General features: G+C 39.6%; 1 protein-coding gene across 4 annotated transcripts in view; it reads right to left on the reverse strand.

The window, feature by feature from the left end:
* Positions 1-17,000, reverse strand: part of St6gal2 (ST6 beta-galactoside alpha-2,6-sialyltransferase 2) — a 66,908-nt gene that overhangs the window by 31,118 nt on the left and 18,790 nt on the right. The window lies entirely within an intron of this gene.

The raw sequence follows: 17,000 nt of genomic DNA on the forward strand, positions 1-17,000 counted from the left end.
GATGCCCTCTTCTGGCATGAAAACATTCATGCAGATAAAGTACTTATATACTTAAATTTTTGAAAAGTAGAAACAGGTCTAGAGATGTAAACTAACATGCTCAAATACATGTTATCGAAAGCAATGTTGTGTACAAACCCATCTTGATTTTAGGGCTTGCTAAACTTTGAAACCATACCAAGGAAAGCTATATTTTCTAAATTTAGCTTGTTGTCTACATGTGGGAAAGGATCATTATTGCCCAAATTGCCACTCGCTGCTCTATTTTGGTGTTTTCTTGTGTAGCAGAATGTGATGGTCATGACAATTACTGTCAAAACTTCTAAGTGCTTACTCCTTATGTGTTCACACATCTCACTAGGAAGTGATAATGGATAGTTTCCGACAGTGCAGTCTGGGGCCATGATTTGAGCGCCATCTTCTATGTTACTTGACTAACCTGTCTATTCAGGACACAGTCCATCCCTGCTTCAAGTTATAATGTCCAACAAAAGGTCTAGGAGTTTTTTCTAGTATTTTAAAGATCCAGTGGATATCAGAACATTACGCTTAGTAATAGTTATTCTACTTCCATTAAAACTGTGGGCATTGAAATGTCATTCCATCACTTGCTACCTAGAGTTGGTGCTTACTCTATAATTTGGGGTTCATATCCATTAGACTTCTCTCACTGTTGATTCTAGCTGCAGGTAGAGTCAACTGGCCACACCTCTGCTGGTTCAGCTATCAGGCAGGAAGTCCCCACAATGCCCATTAGGTTTGATAATTTGCTAGAATGTCCAACAAACCCAAGCAAAATGGCATAGTTAATTACTTTAGTTTTATATACACAATGCCCATAAGATGGCAGATACATGAAACACTCCTGGTATATCAAATCTTTTACCAGTCAGAGAGCTCTGCTAATCCTCAGTGCCAGCATTTTATGGAGGTTGTGTTATATGATTATGCCTGGATGAACTGTCAGCCTTGAGACTAAACTCAATCCACAGCTTTCCTTTCTTTGCTAGAGGCTAACGCCAAGATCCCACCCAGAAATTTCACATTGTTAGCCTTTCTCAAGTCTCCACCCTAAAGCTCTGTAGGACCCGTGACTCACTTCATTAGTATAATGAAGTAGAATTTCAGAAAGGATCCTACGAGAAAGAGGAGAGGAGTCCTCCAGCGTTCACCTCACCCCACGGCTGCAGGTGCGAATTCGAGAGCCTGCCTTCCTGCCTCTGACTGGGAATGATTTCACCGCTCGGAGCAGCAGCATTTGGGTGGGTAACATGAGAAAGATAATAACATCATTTCAGCGTTAGCCCGTAAGAATGTTTTTATAACCTACAGATAAAGACGAGGTGTGTGCAGAGCCGGGGGTATAAAATAAGAAAATCAGCTTTGAGCTGTTGGAAAGGAGACAGAAACGTCTGGCCGCAGGGGCCGTGCCCCCCACGCTACATGAATTCATGTTGCTTTATAGTTTAGTGGCTGCAGGAAGCTGTGGAAAAGTCAAATACAAAAGTGAAGCTGCTGAATTAGACAGAAGGATTCCCAAGATCAGAGACTAGATGCATTATACGAAAATGCTGCTTTCCTTGAAAGAGAGATGGGAAGCCTTTTCTGACAAGCGAAAGGATGGCTGGCACGGTAGGGAGGGAAAATAATGAGAAGATGTCTGGGGACACTTGGAAGAGAAGGTCCTGTCGGGTACCCAAGGCCCTGTGGCCCTTTGTTCTTTCTTGCCCCATGTGCTAAGGCAGGAGAAAACTGAAGATTCTCAGAGCTGCACAAAATGAAAGAATCTCAAGACAAGGAGCAGCAATTCTCCATCAGGTGAGATGCACGTGCTTCCCGACACAGGAATTACAGAAAGGAGGAGGTTAGCTGCCTCCACTCATGATCAGGCTTCAACTTTTAATAATCCAAAAACCTTCACTGCAACTTTGGTGGTGGCAAGCCTGCTGTTGTTAATTAAAAGACCACTTTCCAAAATGATTAAATCTCAAAGCAGCGGCAGATCCTCTGCTAGCAAAATACACAGAATTCCTTCTGCTTATTCTCGGTATCTGTCGGGTGCATGTTTCTAATAGATCTAGGACATAAAGGCAAGAGGCATCAAAGTTAAAGCATACAACACTCTTCCATGTGAAATGAACGCTTTTATTATGCAATAGAAAGCAGCCTTTCCCTATTATAGTACATCTGAAATATTATAATGACATCACTTAAGCAGAGTTACCTGCTACCCTCACTGCTATATGTCATCATTAGCTGGTGTGATATAAATGCCACCAGAGACGGATAAGAGGCCCCATCAGGCAAATCATCTGTCCCCAGATGCCAGGGGAAAGTGCTCCCTAATCCGACCTTCATGTGTATATTGTCAATGAGGGTTAAGTGACTGGGGCTGTCAAGTCCCTGCCACTTTCCCCCTGAGAACAGCTGTGGCAAGATTATCAGCATCCTGGACCAGTGTGGCATCCTCTCCCTTCCACAGCCACTCTCAGTTATTATGTAGCAGCAGGAAGGATGTGGTTCCTAGTGGACCTTCTCTGTTATTGGTTCTACCTCTGTCCTTTCTTCTACTTCAGCTTCTTGTCTAGACAAACCTCCAGATAAATTCTGTATTTTTCCATAGGGAACCTATCCATCCCTGAAATTATTCTAATTTTCTTGCTTATCTAGAAAGGTTTGTGGGTTTCCTCAGCTTAGACATGGATTCCCCCACCCAATCAAAGAGCCCAGTTGTCTTAGGGATAATCATAATTATACAGAGGAATGTTGAAATTCTCCTTCAAAGTGTTCTGAAAGAAATTATAGTTTCTCAAAGGCACAATTTATCACACGTTGTCATGAAATTATGAAATGTAAACACTTCTTCAAATGGTACAGTGCGGCATGATGTTAACCAGCTAAGTTCCTATTTTGCACAAGAGCTAAGAGTTTAATCCTAGGCCTCTTTAAGGATGTTGCTCTACAGCCCTGAGGTTGACAAGGTTTATCATCAGTTTTGGGGGTTCAAGTTTGTTGTTGATGGTGGTGGTATTTAATATGCTTTGATATGTTTGCTGTAACCCCAGTGGCCAGGTTTTATGTGAGTCTCAGAACCACTCACATTTTTTATGTGTACAAAGGAGTTGTGGGCACCAATTTCAAATCTAAGTATTTATTTAACATTGAAATAATAAAGATTTAACTTGTGAGCTATGGAGAGACACCTGTATCTTAATAATCATCACAATATTTTTCCTTAAAATTAGCTCTTGTGACATCTGAGAAGGCGTTGGGCACACAAGAGGGAGGAACAGTCCTCTGGTGGGAAATCTATCACCTCCTAACCTCATGGGCCTCTTTATAAATGCCCTCTTTCTTTTCTTCACTTTGTGAACGTAAGAAAGTCTCTACATAGCTAAGTACAGAAGGCTAAGAATCCCAGCCCAATCTTAGGCCAATGTTCAGAAGAAAAGAAGGGAAAGTCAGGGGAGCTTTTTGGTGATGGGACACTAGCCCCTTTCTAAGGAGCACATCAAATCTTTGTCTTTGGAAGGACAGTCCCCCATGATAGAGTGATAGGTCTCTTTCCTGTGACAGGGTCAGGTCATGGTTTCAGTCCAGATGGATGTGGAAATACAGGCCTCTTATGTCAGGAAGGGGGAAGGGATGACAGGCTAAATGGACCTCCCTTGACAAAGGTGTGAGTTGGCTTGCTTGTTTCCTTCCTCCTCCCTCTTCACTCCTTCATTTTTGTTCCTTCCTTTTTATTTTCAATAAATCCCAAACACCTTTTCCCCTCCGTTCACTCCTCCAGATCTACCCTACACCTAGATCCATTCCTCTTTTCCCTTCAGAAAAGAGCAGGCTTCCCAAGGATATCAGTTGAACTAGGCATAAACTGTCATATAAAGGCTGGGTGAGACAACCCAGTAGGAGGAAAGGGGTCCCAAGAGAAGGCAAAAGAGTCAGAGACACCCACACTCCCACTCTATGGAATTCCACACAACAAAATCCACCAATCTAACAGCCATATATGTCAAGGACTTGAGGCAGACCCATGCAGGCTCCATAGTTGATGCTTCATTCTCTGAGCCCTGCTTAGCTGATTCTGTGGATCATGTTCTCTTGGTGTCCTAGACCCCTCTAGCTCCTACCATTCTTCCTTCCCCCTCTTCCTCAGGGTTCTCTAAGCTCCAAGGGGAGGGTTCCAATGGAGAGCTCCAATTTGGGCTCTCTCTGTGCCTAACATTTGGCTGTGGTTCTCTGCACCAGCTGCCAGAGAAAACATCTCTGATGACGATTGGGCTAGGCTGTGATCTATGAGGGTGCCAAGGCAATGGTTCATCATCAGATACGGGGACAAGCTACAGTGGAGATGACTGCAAGCCTCCTATAGGTGGCAGCAACATCTTACTCAGTTTTTAACACTTAGAGAAAAAGTGGGACGCTTATGGGACCTTCTTCACCTTCTCTTTCAAATAAATGATTGGGAATAGTAAAATATAGCAAATGGGGGAAATTCTTTGCCTTATAATTGTCCCCCCAGAGGTTCCTAGCTGTTTAAGAGGATGGTTGTGTCAGTGTGTGCTTCTCAGCCTGTGAAAAGGGTCTAGGCAGCTCCAGGAAAACTTATGGTTACCAGGAAAACATATGGTTAAGATGTTAGATAGTTAGGTATTTTGCATATCTAGGCTGTTATTTGGTTATATCATTGAATGGTTAGGTTAGTCTCTGTCTATAAGGTCATTCCATTAAGCTATTGAATGGCTAGGCTATAGTATGTAGTAGGTTGCTGTATGGCTAGGCTGTTGAATGGTTGTTAGATGGTTAGGTCTTTTGCATGTCTAGGCTGCTGTATGGTTATATCATTGAATGGTTCAGCTGTTCTCTGTCTATAAGATTATACCATGAAGCTATTGAATTACTAGGCCATAGTATGTAGTAGGTTGCTTATGGTTAGGTTATTAAACGGTTGGACTGTGGTACATGGAAGCTGTTATGCACTTAAGATGTTGAATACCTAGGCTTTGGCATGTGTTGGCAGCTGCATGGTTCGTGTGTGTGTGTGTGTGTGTGTGTGTGTGTGTGTGCTAGGTACCATACCAAGTGCCACACCTACCTACAACATCTCATTTAAATTGATGTTGGGAGAAAGGAGGCAGAGTCAAGGAAAAGCCATGGAGCTGCCACCAGAGATAGACGTGTTGAAACCTTGCTGGTAGGCCATGACCTCGTGGCGATATGCAGATGAATGGAGATGGGTGAAATCAATATGTAAGAGTTAGCCAATAAGAAGCTACAGCTAATGGGCCAAACAGTGATTTAAATAATAAGTTTCTGTGTGATTATTTAGGGGCCAAGCAGCCAGGAGCTAACAAGGAGCCTCCCTCTAACAGAGCCCAGTTCCTATTTTTTAAATGTAGATTCCATAGTTTGTACAAACAGAAAGAGTGGCCTAAGAAGTTTGGTATCTATTATTTTGGACACTGGGTCCCTTGTGTTCACTTGAGCATTTACCATTAGGCATCACCCCTCTCTTTAAGTGACCTAAGTTGAGGTAGTACTATTTAGACAAGCACTACTACCTGACTACAACTAATAAATCCAGAATAAATCCTTCCTAAATAAAGCCCTATCCCTGCTGCTTCAGTCATGAATGTAAACCTGCCCTGCAAGGACTGATAAGTATCTGCTAATGGATTCACTGTGCTAATCAGCTTCTTATAGTTCATTCTGCTATCATTCAATAAATATTCATTAGCCTGAAGGTAAGAGTGGGTATGTGTCACATGGTGCTTTGTCCTTGAACAACCTACTTCATAGTAAAAGCAGGAATGGGAAGAATTCTGCAGAGTCAAAGACCCACGTCCCTTAAGGCCAGAAAATGAGGCCCCTTTAGAAGAAGCAAAGAAGAAAGGGGGCTTCAGGGAACCTGCAGCAGATTCAGAGGCTCCACGTGACATTTGCTTCTCCCTCTGAAAGAGGGTTTGTGGGTAAAGGCTTACATGAAAAGTAAAAATAGAAGACAAACTAAACATATTAGTGCTGTCTCCGTGAGTAAATATCAAATGTGACCCGGGAGGATGTCAGAGCGTGGCAAAGCAGACACACAAAGTGGCCATTTACGTAACAGTGTAAAACACATCACAGAGCTCCATCGACTAAACACCTCTAAGGAAAGCAAAGAGACTTCAATAAGTAAGAAGGGAAATAGGGTGTGTGCAACATGCAGAAACATTTAAAGACCCGGAATAGAAAATATTACCATCATTAAATTTAAATCCACAAATTCCTTTATTAGTGTCTGCTTTCACACACGTAAAGTATATAATAATCTTAAATAACAACAACCATAAAATTTGTAAAAAAAAAAAACAAGACAGAAATATCACCAATTGCTATTACTTTCTTGTATCTATTTCCAAAGACTTCCTGCTAAGAGAGTAATATGAAACAGAAAATGTGTATTTTACACTAGATTCCAGATTAAGTCAAAACTTCGATGAGACAATGTTATCAGTTGAAAAGAGACAGATTTTAATAGACTGATTTATAAATAAATGTGAAGAAGGGACACCGAGATGGCTTGGTGGGTGAAGGATATCCCTCTGATCTAAATATCCTGATTTAAACACATGAAAAATGTAATAATTTTTTTAGGGAAATGAAGAGCTGAGGGCTCACACTGGAACAAGCTTTAAATCCACAGCTCTCACCCCCAAATGAACTTGGGTGAGTTTCTGCACTTTAAGCTTCAACTTTGTATAGAAAATGAAGAGAATCTGAGCCCCAGAGTTACTTTTTTTTTTTTTTACTTTCACCATCTCTTTTTGAATTTTCACATAATAATTATATATACTTATGGGGTACAGTATGATATTTCAGCACAGTATGTATACATCAGAGTGTGGTAATTCTCATTCTTATCCCTTTTATCATTTCTTTCCTTGGACTGTTTAGCTCCCTCCTTCTAGTTTGTTCTTCACAAAGTAAAGAGTAAGTTATCGTTGAACACAGTTACTCCACCGTGGTAACACACCAGTGTACTCAGTCCTACTGCTCTTGAATTTCCTTAGTGCATAAGTCCCAATGAAAAAATCACAAGAAACACGATAAAGTCACACAACACAACTCCTCCCTTAAACAATTTCAGAAACCATTTGAGGTTTAAGGAGAGGCTGTTAGTTATTTGACGATTGCTACATTTCCACAGTGGCCCTACCCTTTAAAAAATTTTTTTAAAGACATTATTATTCTACTCTCACAGGAGTTTTGAGTGTGAACCTTGTACCCTGAACACCTGTCTAGAATAGGAAATGATAATTGAATCCTATTCCTGGTCCATCTTGAACATTGTGAATATATGCATCAAAAGAATAGGGGTGTCTTCAATTAAAATAAATAAATAAATAGCCTCAGATGCATAAGTCCCAATATAAACCACAGAAATATGATATACTAACTCAATACAACATCTCCCCAAATTAACAATTTAATCTGAGTAAATAAAATGAAACCCAGACAAAGTATACAAAGGAATTTTAATAGATATGTTCAAAGAAATCCTAACAGGACAAAAATAAACTCCAGAGTGAATTCCAACACAAACATGAGAAATAAGGAATTCAATACAGGACAGGAAAGTGAAATTCAATAAAGAGGTACAAAGAATGAAAAAAAAACAACTTGAAATACTGGAAATGAAAACTTCAATATGTCAAATAAAAATGTCCCTGAAAAATAGAATAATTCAGAGGGTGTTCCAAATATCAAGCCTTAAAAACAGAAAAGTAATTAGAACATTTAACCAATGATAAATGTAAAATAATTAAAACATATTAAAAGAACATTGAAGATCTATGGGATATGATGAAAAGACCATATCTATGCATCATGAACACAGAATAAGGAGCGGGACTTCATGGCAAAGGCAGGGAAAATATTTTCAAAAAACTCATAGCAGAAAATTACCAAAGTATATAGAAAGATACCCACCTAAGTACAGGAGGCATTTAAAAAGATAAGCAGATAAGACCATAAAAAGTATAGTTAAAAGAGTAATATAAAGAGCAAAGAAAACATATTTAAATCTATAAGAGAGCAACAAGTGGCATATAAAGGCAGCTACATCAGAATAACAGCTGGTTTCTCTAAAGAAACTTTAAAATCCAGGAGGATTTATAAGTATATTATACCTAGTAAAATTATCCATCATAAGTGAAGAAGAAAAATCTTCCCACAATAAGAATAGGCTAAAAGAATTAATGACAGTCAAACCATCTCTATAGAAGATGCTGCCAAGATTCCTTCAGACTGAAGAGGAAGATGAACACATCCATGAGGCTACAGGAAGGATGAAGCCATGCTGGAACAATAGTGAAGCAAATGAGGGATAGTAAAATAGCAAAGAATACAAATAAAAAGTTGCAGAAATTGTATAGTGACTTTGATACCATAATCTGAGTAATTGATAGGTCATTCTGAGGAAAAAATAAATGAGAAACATTTAAGTTAAATGCCAACAAATGGATCTAACAGACATCTACAGTCTGTTAGAGACATACAAACAGTACAGAACACACATTCTTCCCAGCAGCCTTCAGAATTCTTCTGAAATTGCCCTTATAATGTGACACAAAACAAGCCTTAGCAAAGAAAGTTGTATTTTACCTGACCACAATGGAATGCTAGCTATCAACAGCAAGATAAACTACAGAGCATATACAAACTCAAGGAGATTAAGCAGCATACTATTGAATAAAGAACAGACCATTGAATAAATCAAGAAAAATTAACTTCAAGAATGATATAAAGATGATTGCAACGCTGGAGAAACCTATGTACTGTAGTGAGAGCAATCCTAAAATGAGAGCTTACTGCTCAAGTACCTACACTAAAATCCAGCGAGGTCTCAAATAAATACAAAAATGATGCACATTGGGTCTCAGAAAAACAAGTCAGATCTTAAGCAGTATACAGAAATAAATATAGTTTAGGGCAGAATTTATTGAAGCAAAATGCAAACAATTACAATTGCAGCAACAACAAAATACAAGGCATAAACATAGCTATTTTTAAAAAAGATAAGCAAATCCTTGGCCAGACTGAACCAGAGATAAGACTAAAAACAATTAGAGTTTCAAAGGGGCACACCACCACTGATACTAATTAAATCAATACAGCATACTTAAAAATATTTATGGGGTGTGCTGGAGAGATAGCTCAGCAGTTAAAAGTGCTGACTGTTCTTTACGGGTCTACGTTAAATTCCAAGAACCCATGATGGCTCACAGTCATTGAGTAACTCCAGTTCCAAGGGATCTGATGCCATCAGTGGACACCAGCCACAAATGTGGTACAGACATACATGCAGGCAAAGCAGCCATATGTATAAATATAAAGGCTAAAACTTTTAAGCAAAACCACTTACCACAAAAATATTAAACTGGAAAGTCTGAAAGAAATGGATATACTCTAGACTCTTAAGATATACCATATTTAAGCCAAGGTGAGATAAACAATTTAAACAAATTTATAATAAGCAACAGGATTAGAGCAATGATAAAACATCTCTCAACTAAAAGAAGCCCAAGCCCAGATGAATTCACTGTTGAATTCCAACAGAATCATGGAAAAAAGTAACCTCACTCTATCTCAAGCCCCTCAATGAAATATATCTTTTAAAGAAAGACTGCTACAAAACTCTTTCTATGAAGCCAGTATTTCCATGATACCCAAGGCTGATAAAGATAAAATATACAACACATGACACATGAGGTCAATCAATATAATGCTTATGCTCAAGAGGACATGAATTAAGATGTTTGAACCTAAAGTAAAAAAAAAAAAAAAACTAGGCAACTAGGCATTTTGGTATGCTTTTGTAATCCCATCACTGGGGAGGTAAGGAAAGACAGCAAAACCCAAGACAGTTGAGAAGTCCTATTGCAAAGAGAAAAGTGGGTGACTCCTGAGAAACATCATTCAAGGTTGTCCTACATACCCAAAAATACACATTGTACACACACACACACACACACACACACACACACACACACACACGTATGCACAATAGACAAATCTTTCTCATGAACATAGATGCACAAGTAATAAAATAGTTCACATAATTTAAGAACATATGAGAAAGCTCATTTACCATGGCCAACCTGGCTTCATTGCAGAGATACAAGGATTGTTCAATACACATTGTGATTCTAGGTGTGAACTGTCAAAGCACCTGAGACACAGACTTCCACACACATCCCTAAGGTGTTACTTAGTTTCTGGTCATGCTTGCAGAAGATTATCTTGACTATGCTCATTGATGTGGGAAGGCCCATTTTAACTGCAGAGAAGGCCATTCCCTGAGAGTGGAATCATAAAAGGTAGTGGAAAGAGTGAGTTGATCATGGACATTCATCATTTTGACATTAATCTCACCATTGGGGAGACAGAGACAGGCAGCCTTCCTGTGGATGCAATGTGCCCAGGTGCTTCAACTTCCTGTTGCCTTTTTTTTTTCCCGTGACATGATGGACAGTACTCAAACTGGGAGCTAAAAGAAATCCTTTCTCTTTTAGGTTGTTTTATTAAGTTATTTTATCATTGCAACAAGGATAGAAACTAAGCCATATGGAAATCAATAAATGTAATACATCATACAAATGGGCTTAAGGGCAGAAATTATATGATCTTCTCAATACATCAGACTATTCTTTCGACAAAATCTAGCATCTCTTTATGACAAAAGAGCTAAGAGACCAGGGAGAAAAAGGATATATCTTAACAAAGTGAAGATTTTATTTGAAAAATGTATAGCCAAAATTACACAAAGTGAGGAAAAACCCAAAGCATTTCTACTACAATCAGGAACAAAGCAATAGTCACTCAACACCTATTTCAATATCGTTAGAGCTCAAGCAATAAGACTATGAAAGGGCTACCAATAAAGCTTAAAGAAGTCAAGGCCCCTTAATTGTGGGTGATACAATTCCCTATACAAGACACTATGAAGACTTATCCAGACTTTTACAGCTGATATACACTTTCAGCAAAGTAACAGGCTACAAAATGAACATGTAAAAGCAGCAGCCTCCCTACATACCAAAGTTTAATATACTGAGAACGACATTGAGGAGCAATCCTATTCACAACAGACTCCAGAAAGTGACTTGGGATAAACCTCACTAACAAAGTTAAGAGCTCTACGATGAAAACCCAGATAAAGAAATTGAGAAAGACACTAGAAAATGAAAGGGCCTCCTGTGTGGATTGGAAGAATCAATATTGAAAAAATGACTATCTTACCAGAAGCAATCTAAAGATTCAGTGAACTTCCCAGCAACCCCCCCCCCCCACGTTATTCTTTATGGAAAGAGAAGTATCCCTGGTTCTTTTTTTTTTTTTTTTTTTTTTTTGGTTTTTCGAGACAGGGTTTCTCTGTAGCTTTGGAGCCTGTCCTGGAACTAGCTTCTAGACCAGGCTGGCCTCGAACTCACAGAGATCCGCCTGCCTCTGCCTCCCGAGTGCTGGGATTAAAGGCGTGCGCCACACAAACACCAAGAACATAAAATTGACGGCTCTGCTATGTAGCAGCACTATCTTGACTTCCAACCTCCAGGGACAATGGAACCTTTCCTGGTGCTCCTGTTTTTTTCCTTCCTCCACCAACAGTTCTTCCTGAATAAAGGGTGTCCTCAGTCCACTGTGAACCCATGATCCTGGTGTGAGACTCTGTCACAGGCTGTGTAGCCCAAACTGTTGTTCATTTGGGTTGGTCAAGATATACAGGAAAAAAGGCTGCATGACACAGCTTATCAGAGAAAGGGTGAGGTCTGTGTCACAGTGCTGCTAAACAGCCAAAGGAAAAGATGTATTGGGGGAAAGATTTAAATTAGGACATTCATCCAGTTTTTATTATATGAGTCACTTTTGAAATTTAGATTTGGTGAGTATCCCAGTCAATTTTTGTTTCACAAAGTAAGTTTAAAAGTAAACATGAACCACAGAGAAACCCTGTCTCGAAAAACCAAAAAAAAAAAAAAAAAAAAAAAAAGTAAACATGATTCTTGTATGCGTTTAAGAAAGTCCCAGTAGAAATCGCAGCCAGGTAAAAATGTCAGTAGAGATGATGTTTTTTTGTGTGCTGCTTTACAAAGTGTGTGGTAAGGTGGGATTAGCACCCCTGAAATTTCATTTTGGGGATGGGACTGGAGAGATGGCTCAGTGGTTAAGAGCATCGACTGCTCTTCCAGAGGACCCAGATTCTACTCCCAGCACCTACAGGCAGCTCACAATTGTCTGTAACTCCAGCTCTAGGATAACCAACACCCTCACATAGACATAAATGCAGGCAAAGCACTAATGCACATAGAATAAAAATAAATTATTTTTTTTAAAAAAAAACAATTAAAAGAATTGTCAAGTTGTGAAGGCGCTAACACCTTATTCCTAATAAGACTCTATTCATAAAAGTCCTGGGATAAGTCAGCCACATCTTTTCAGGTAGAGAACACAGGAACATTGATTTTACATTCTAGAACATATGCCCAAATATTTTGGAATGAAATATAAAATAAAGTTGAGTATTTAGTATGTAAAGTTGGACTTTCAAAACATTTCACAGTAAGTTTTAACCTCTGAACACTGAAGTTGTTCTGTCCTTACAGAAACCTTGATGATATTGGCTTAAGAGGCCTCTGGATAAGAGTCAGCACTACTGTGGATGGAGAAGCCCTTGGTGGTGGGCCAGGTTTTTACTTTCTAGCACTCTGGCCCAGTTTGCACCAGGTGTTTGTGTGTAAGTGTGCAAGTGTACATATGAGCCCAGATGTCCATTACACACCCACCTACTGCTTTTTCCATTTCTTCCTTTTCAGACATCCAAGCACCTATTTTACAATGCTGAAAAGATAAATATAACTGGCTCTTTATAGCCAGGGCTTTAGGATTTATAACAAAAAAGTCAACTGCAGATCGAAAATAATTTAGGAAAATAATTGTGTTGGTATTGAGCACATACAAGCCCCCCCCCCTTTTTCTTCTTGTCATTTCCCCCTAATCAATAGAGTACAGCAAGTATTTATCTGGGACCTATATTGTATTTGGTACTATAAATCATTCAGAGATAATTAAAGTATATAAGAGTGTGTACAGATATACTTTGTAGATGCTACACCATTTTATGTAAGGGACTTGAGCATCCACAGGTGTTAGCAATCATTGAGGTCCTATAACCCTCCTCTATGGGGACCTAAGAAGGACTGTATAAATTTTCCTAATGGAGCAAACAGGGGTGTGGAGAAACAAATCTTAATTACACACGAGTGCGGTATCATGTAGTCTTCACTGATTTTTTTCCCCTAATACTTTTCTTTATACGTTGTCATTTCCCTCCATTTACACAGAAGGCTTTCCATCCACAAAGGATACTGTCACAACGGAGCCTGAGTACAGTCCTACCAATTCATGGTCAAGTTTAAAAGGTACACTTCCAGAGATGAAGCAGAAACAGATTTGCTTAGTCATTTTCTTCTTACTCCACAAGGAATAAAACTGATCCCTTGCTGCAGGAAGGCAAAATAGGGGCTAGGAGTTGGAACAGAAGAGTCAGATGCCAGCAAAGGTCCCTAAAGAACACCCCATGTTGGAGCAACCCACACACAGTAGCACCATGGTGATGTGCCAGCACACCATAGACTCCACTGCCCCCCAGCCTGGTCCTAGCACAATCTAAGATGCTTTTGCTTCCTTCCTGTCTCATTAGCAGATGCTCTATATAGATACGTTTGGGGTGTTTGTTTATTTTTTCAAATTCTTCATTAGTTTCTTGTATGAAATCAATGTATTTGTATCGCATTTTCCTTTCGCTTCCTGAATACATCCCTTTCTCAATCTTATTTCAATTTTCTCCTCTCCTCTTCTTCTTCACCCACTGAGTCCAGTTGGTACTGTTCATGTGCACATGGGTGTAGGGTTTTCCCCCCTGGGGCAGGACAACCTATTGTGTCTCACACTGCTGAGGAAAACTCACTCTTTCTCCCTCAGAGGCCATCGACTGCCAATCATCCCTCAACTTCAGGTTGAGCTTCCTGAGTCCCTTCTACTTCCATACTGGGTAGGGCCAGCTTGTCCTATCTAGGTCCTGTGCAGGGGACCACAGGTGCAGCTACTGTCATATCCAGAAGATACAACTTCAAAGCAATCTTTCTTGCCATGTGGCTTTTTACAATCTCTCTGGTCCTTCTTCCACAAAGATCCCTGGGCCTTGGGGATGGGGAAATTTAGCATGGTCCCATTCCTTGTTCTCGACCTAGTGTTATTTTATTTCTTAATTTTTAAATACCTGGAACATTTATGCACTGTGCCTGGTATGGCCTTGCCTCATTTTATTCTCTCCTCTTACTGTTATGACCCCTTCCTTAACCTCCCCTCACCCATACAATCCTTCTTGAACAGGCTCTACTCATGTTGCCACGTGGTGTTTGCATAGCCCCTTTCCTCTGCCTAACCGATCCTTCTCCAGATTGCTCTGGCTTCCTTTTGGTTTTACTGAAGTGGAAATGCTTTCCTAATTTTCCAGTGTTCTCTCTGCCCAGGTTATTTGGCTTTGTTTCAATGTTTGACATTGACCATGAACTTATGTGTGTCGCTGGCCTTTCTAGTGGGCTGTAGGCTCTCTTGTGAAGCACACATCCTCAGTGCCTACAACAGTCTGCCCAAGGATGGAGGTTGAAAAGGAAAGAGGTTTTAGGTGAGATTTGGAGACATAATAATTCTAAGTGAGTATCCTGGAAGGCCTTAGGAAGACTGAACTATTTAACCTGGGAAGGAATGGATCTGAGGAGTGAAGATTCTTGAATGCATTTCAAGTGGAAGACCTCAACAATGAAAAGCTAAAGCAGCTAAGAGCCTGGCCAATGTGCACTATAATTTGGGAAAGTTCTAGCTTATTTAACATGCCCTTTAGAAGGATCCAGCCACCTCTTACCAAGCCCATAAACACAGTGACTTGGCCATGCTGACTTCTGTGATGCATACCGCCAGCTTCTGGTAATGTCAAGGCTGTTCTGCCACTCGAGGGCATACTGAACACAGCAGAATGCAGGGTTCCCCCTGAAGCTCAGTAAAGACTCTTCCCCACAAATGATGTTGTTCAAACTCCTTTGAAACAATGTAGCTCTGACTTCTAGAAGTTTAATTTATGATATATAGAACTAGAAAAAAAGGAAAGTAATAAGACTGCCACAACTTGAATATAAATTACCCACCTGTCCCTTGAGGTGAAAGCCCATTTATAGATACATGATTATGTATCTAAAATTCAAAATGTTCCAAGAGTTGAACCTTTGAGGGCCAACACTAGGCCACAAATAGAAAACTCCATCTTTGACTCTTGTGTGTGGCTGTAGACAAAATGAAAGCACCCTAAAAATCAAGAGTGAAATTGCCTTCATTCTGTCTAGAAGGTGCACACAAGACACAAAGCAATTCCATGTTTAGACATGAGTCCCTTCCCCAAGACACCTTATTACTCACATTTTTAAAAATCTCAAATCCAAGTCATCTGAAATCTGAAACATGCCTGGGCCCAATCACTTCAGACAACCTGGGCATTAGCGAAGTGCTCAGGCACTGTGCAAAGTGGTGTAAATTCAATAAATGAAAGAGAATAGTCTTATCTTTGTCAGTCCCAGAATTAGTGAAGATAACCAGCAATGATGTCTTTATGACATCTGAGTCACATGAAAGCCTTCCGTAAATGAGTGAAAGAGCTGATGTCGATATGTCATGCTCTTGGGCAAGTATATAAATGACATGCAATTATTGTATCTGAAACTAATATCCATGTCGAGTAAACTACATTGTTTTGCAGCAGAAATTATTTTTTCACTCAACAAATATCCCTTGTAAGTCACTTATATTCAGATATAAAACTGCTAGAGATCATCCCATATGTGACACACAGCTTAAATGAAGTACTAAAGCCACTGCCGTGCACCCATAAAGCAGCCCCACTTTTTACATGTTGCCTTTCATCCCAGTTTGTCTTTGCTCATTTTATATCGGCTCTTGGCACTATTTGAATAAAAGCTTTTTTTCCCCTTTCCTCTACAAATGTTTGCAGCAACTATTTTACACCAATTTAACACAGCCTTAACTACACTAAAAATACACACTCCCTAGATTGCTTTTTGAAAAAGGAAAATGTTTATGATGTCTATCAAAGAAACAGTGAATTCATCAGTCAAATTTCACTTAAGATGTCAGATGAGGTGGATAAAAAAAAACTGTATCTACAACTCATTTCTGAACAATGTAAGGTTACTGCTTTTCTTCCAAAGGAAAAAAAAATACTCCCCAAAATGTTCCGATTCTTTCAGAGTGTAATGCTCAAATTACGTCATGTATGGCTACTGTGGGTTTCTACCAAATTAAGTACTTGCCAGCGTGGTTGACTCTCTTGTCAGAACAAAAGTTTGAGTTCCAGTTCTTCAATGAGGTAAAGTATCAGATCTAAAGTAGAATCAACGGAGAAACACGATGAGAAGAATGGAAGCTGCTTCCTAACCCAGGAACAAATCTGAGGCAAGATGTGGAGCAGGCACCCCCACAGACAGCCATGCAAACAAGCAATGTGACCAAATATTGAGCCAACCAAATGACTGAGCTATTTAAATCCAAAGAATTTGACAGGCAAAATCCATCGCCATTGTCGCAGGCCCCAAATAAATGAACACAAGGGCAGAACCATGAGTCTGTGACTTACATGCAAATATTTTGTCCTAGACTAAAGAACAGGCTATCAGTGGGGTTATAGTCTTTGGAGCATACCTTACAAAAACTTCAATGTTTCCTTCTAAAAGAAGTAGACAGATGGAGCAAGTTACACAGGGTCACTCAGCTACTTGGATGAAGATAAGATGAAAGCACAGGTACCTGTGCATTACGTTCATTGTCTTGTTCTCAGTTTTATTCTGGCACCGTGCTATGAAAAGAGAGAGATGTACTTACAGCTTCTA

The sequence above is a fragment of the Chionomys nivalis genome, chromosome 19 (genome assembly GCF_950005125.1).
Source record: "Chionomys nivalis chromosome 19, mChiNiv1.1, whole genome shotgun sequence".
Classification (NCBI taxonomy): domain Eukaryota; kingdom Metazoa; phylum Chordata; class Mammalia; order Rodentia; family Cricetidae; genus Chionomys; species Chionomys nivalis.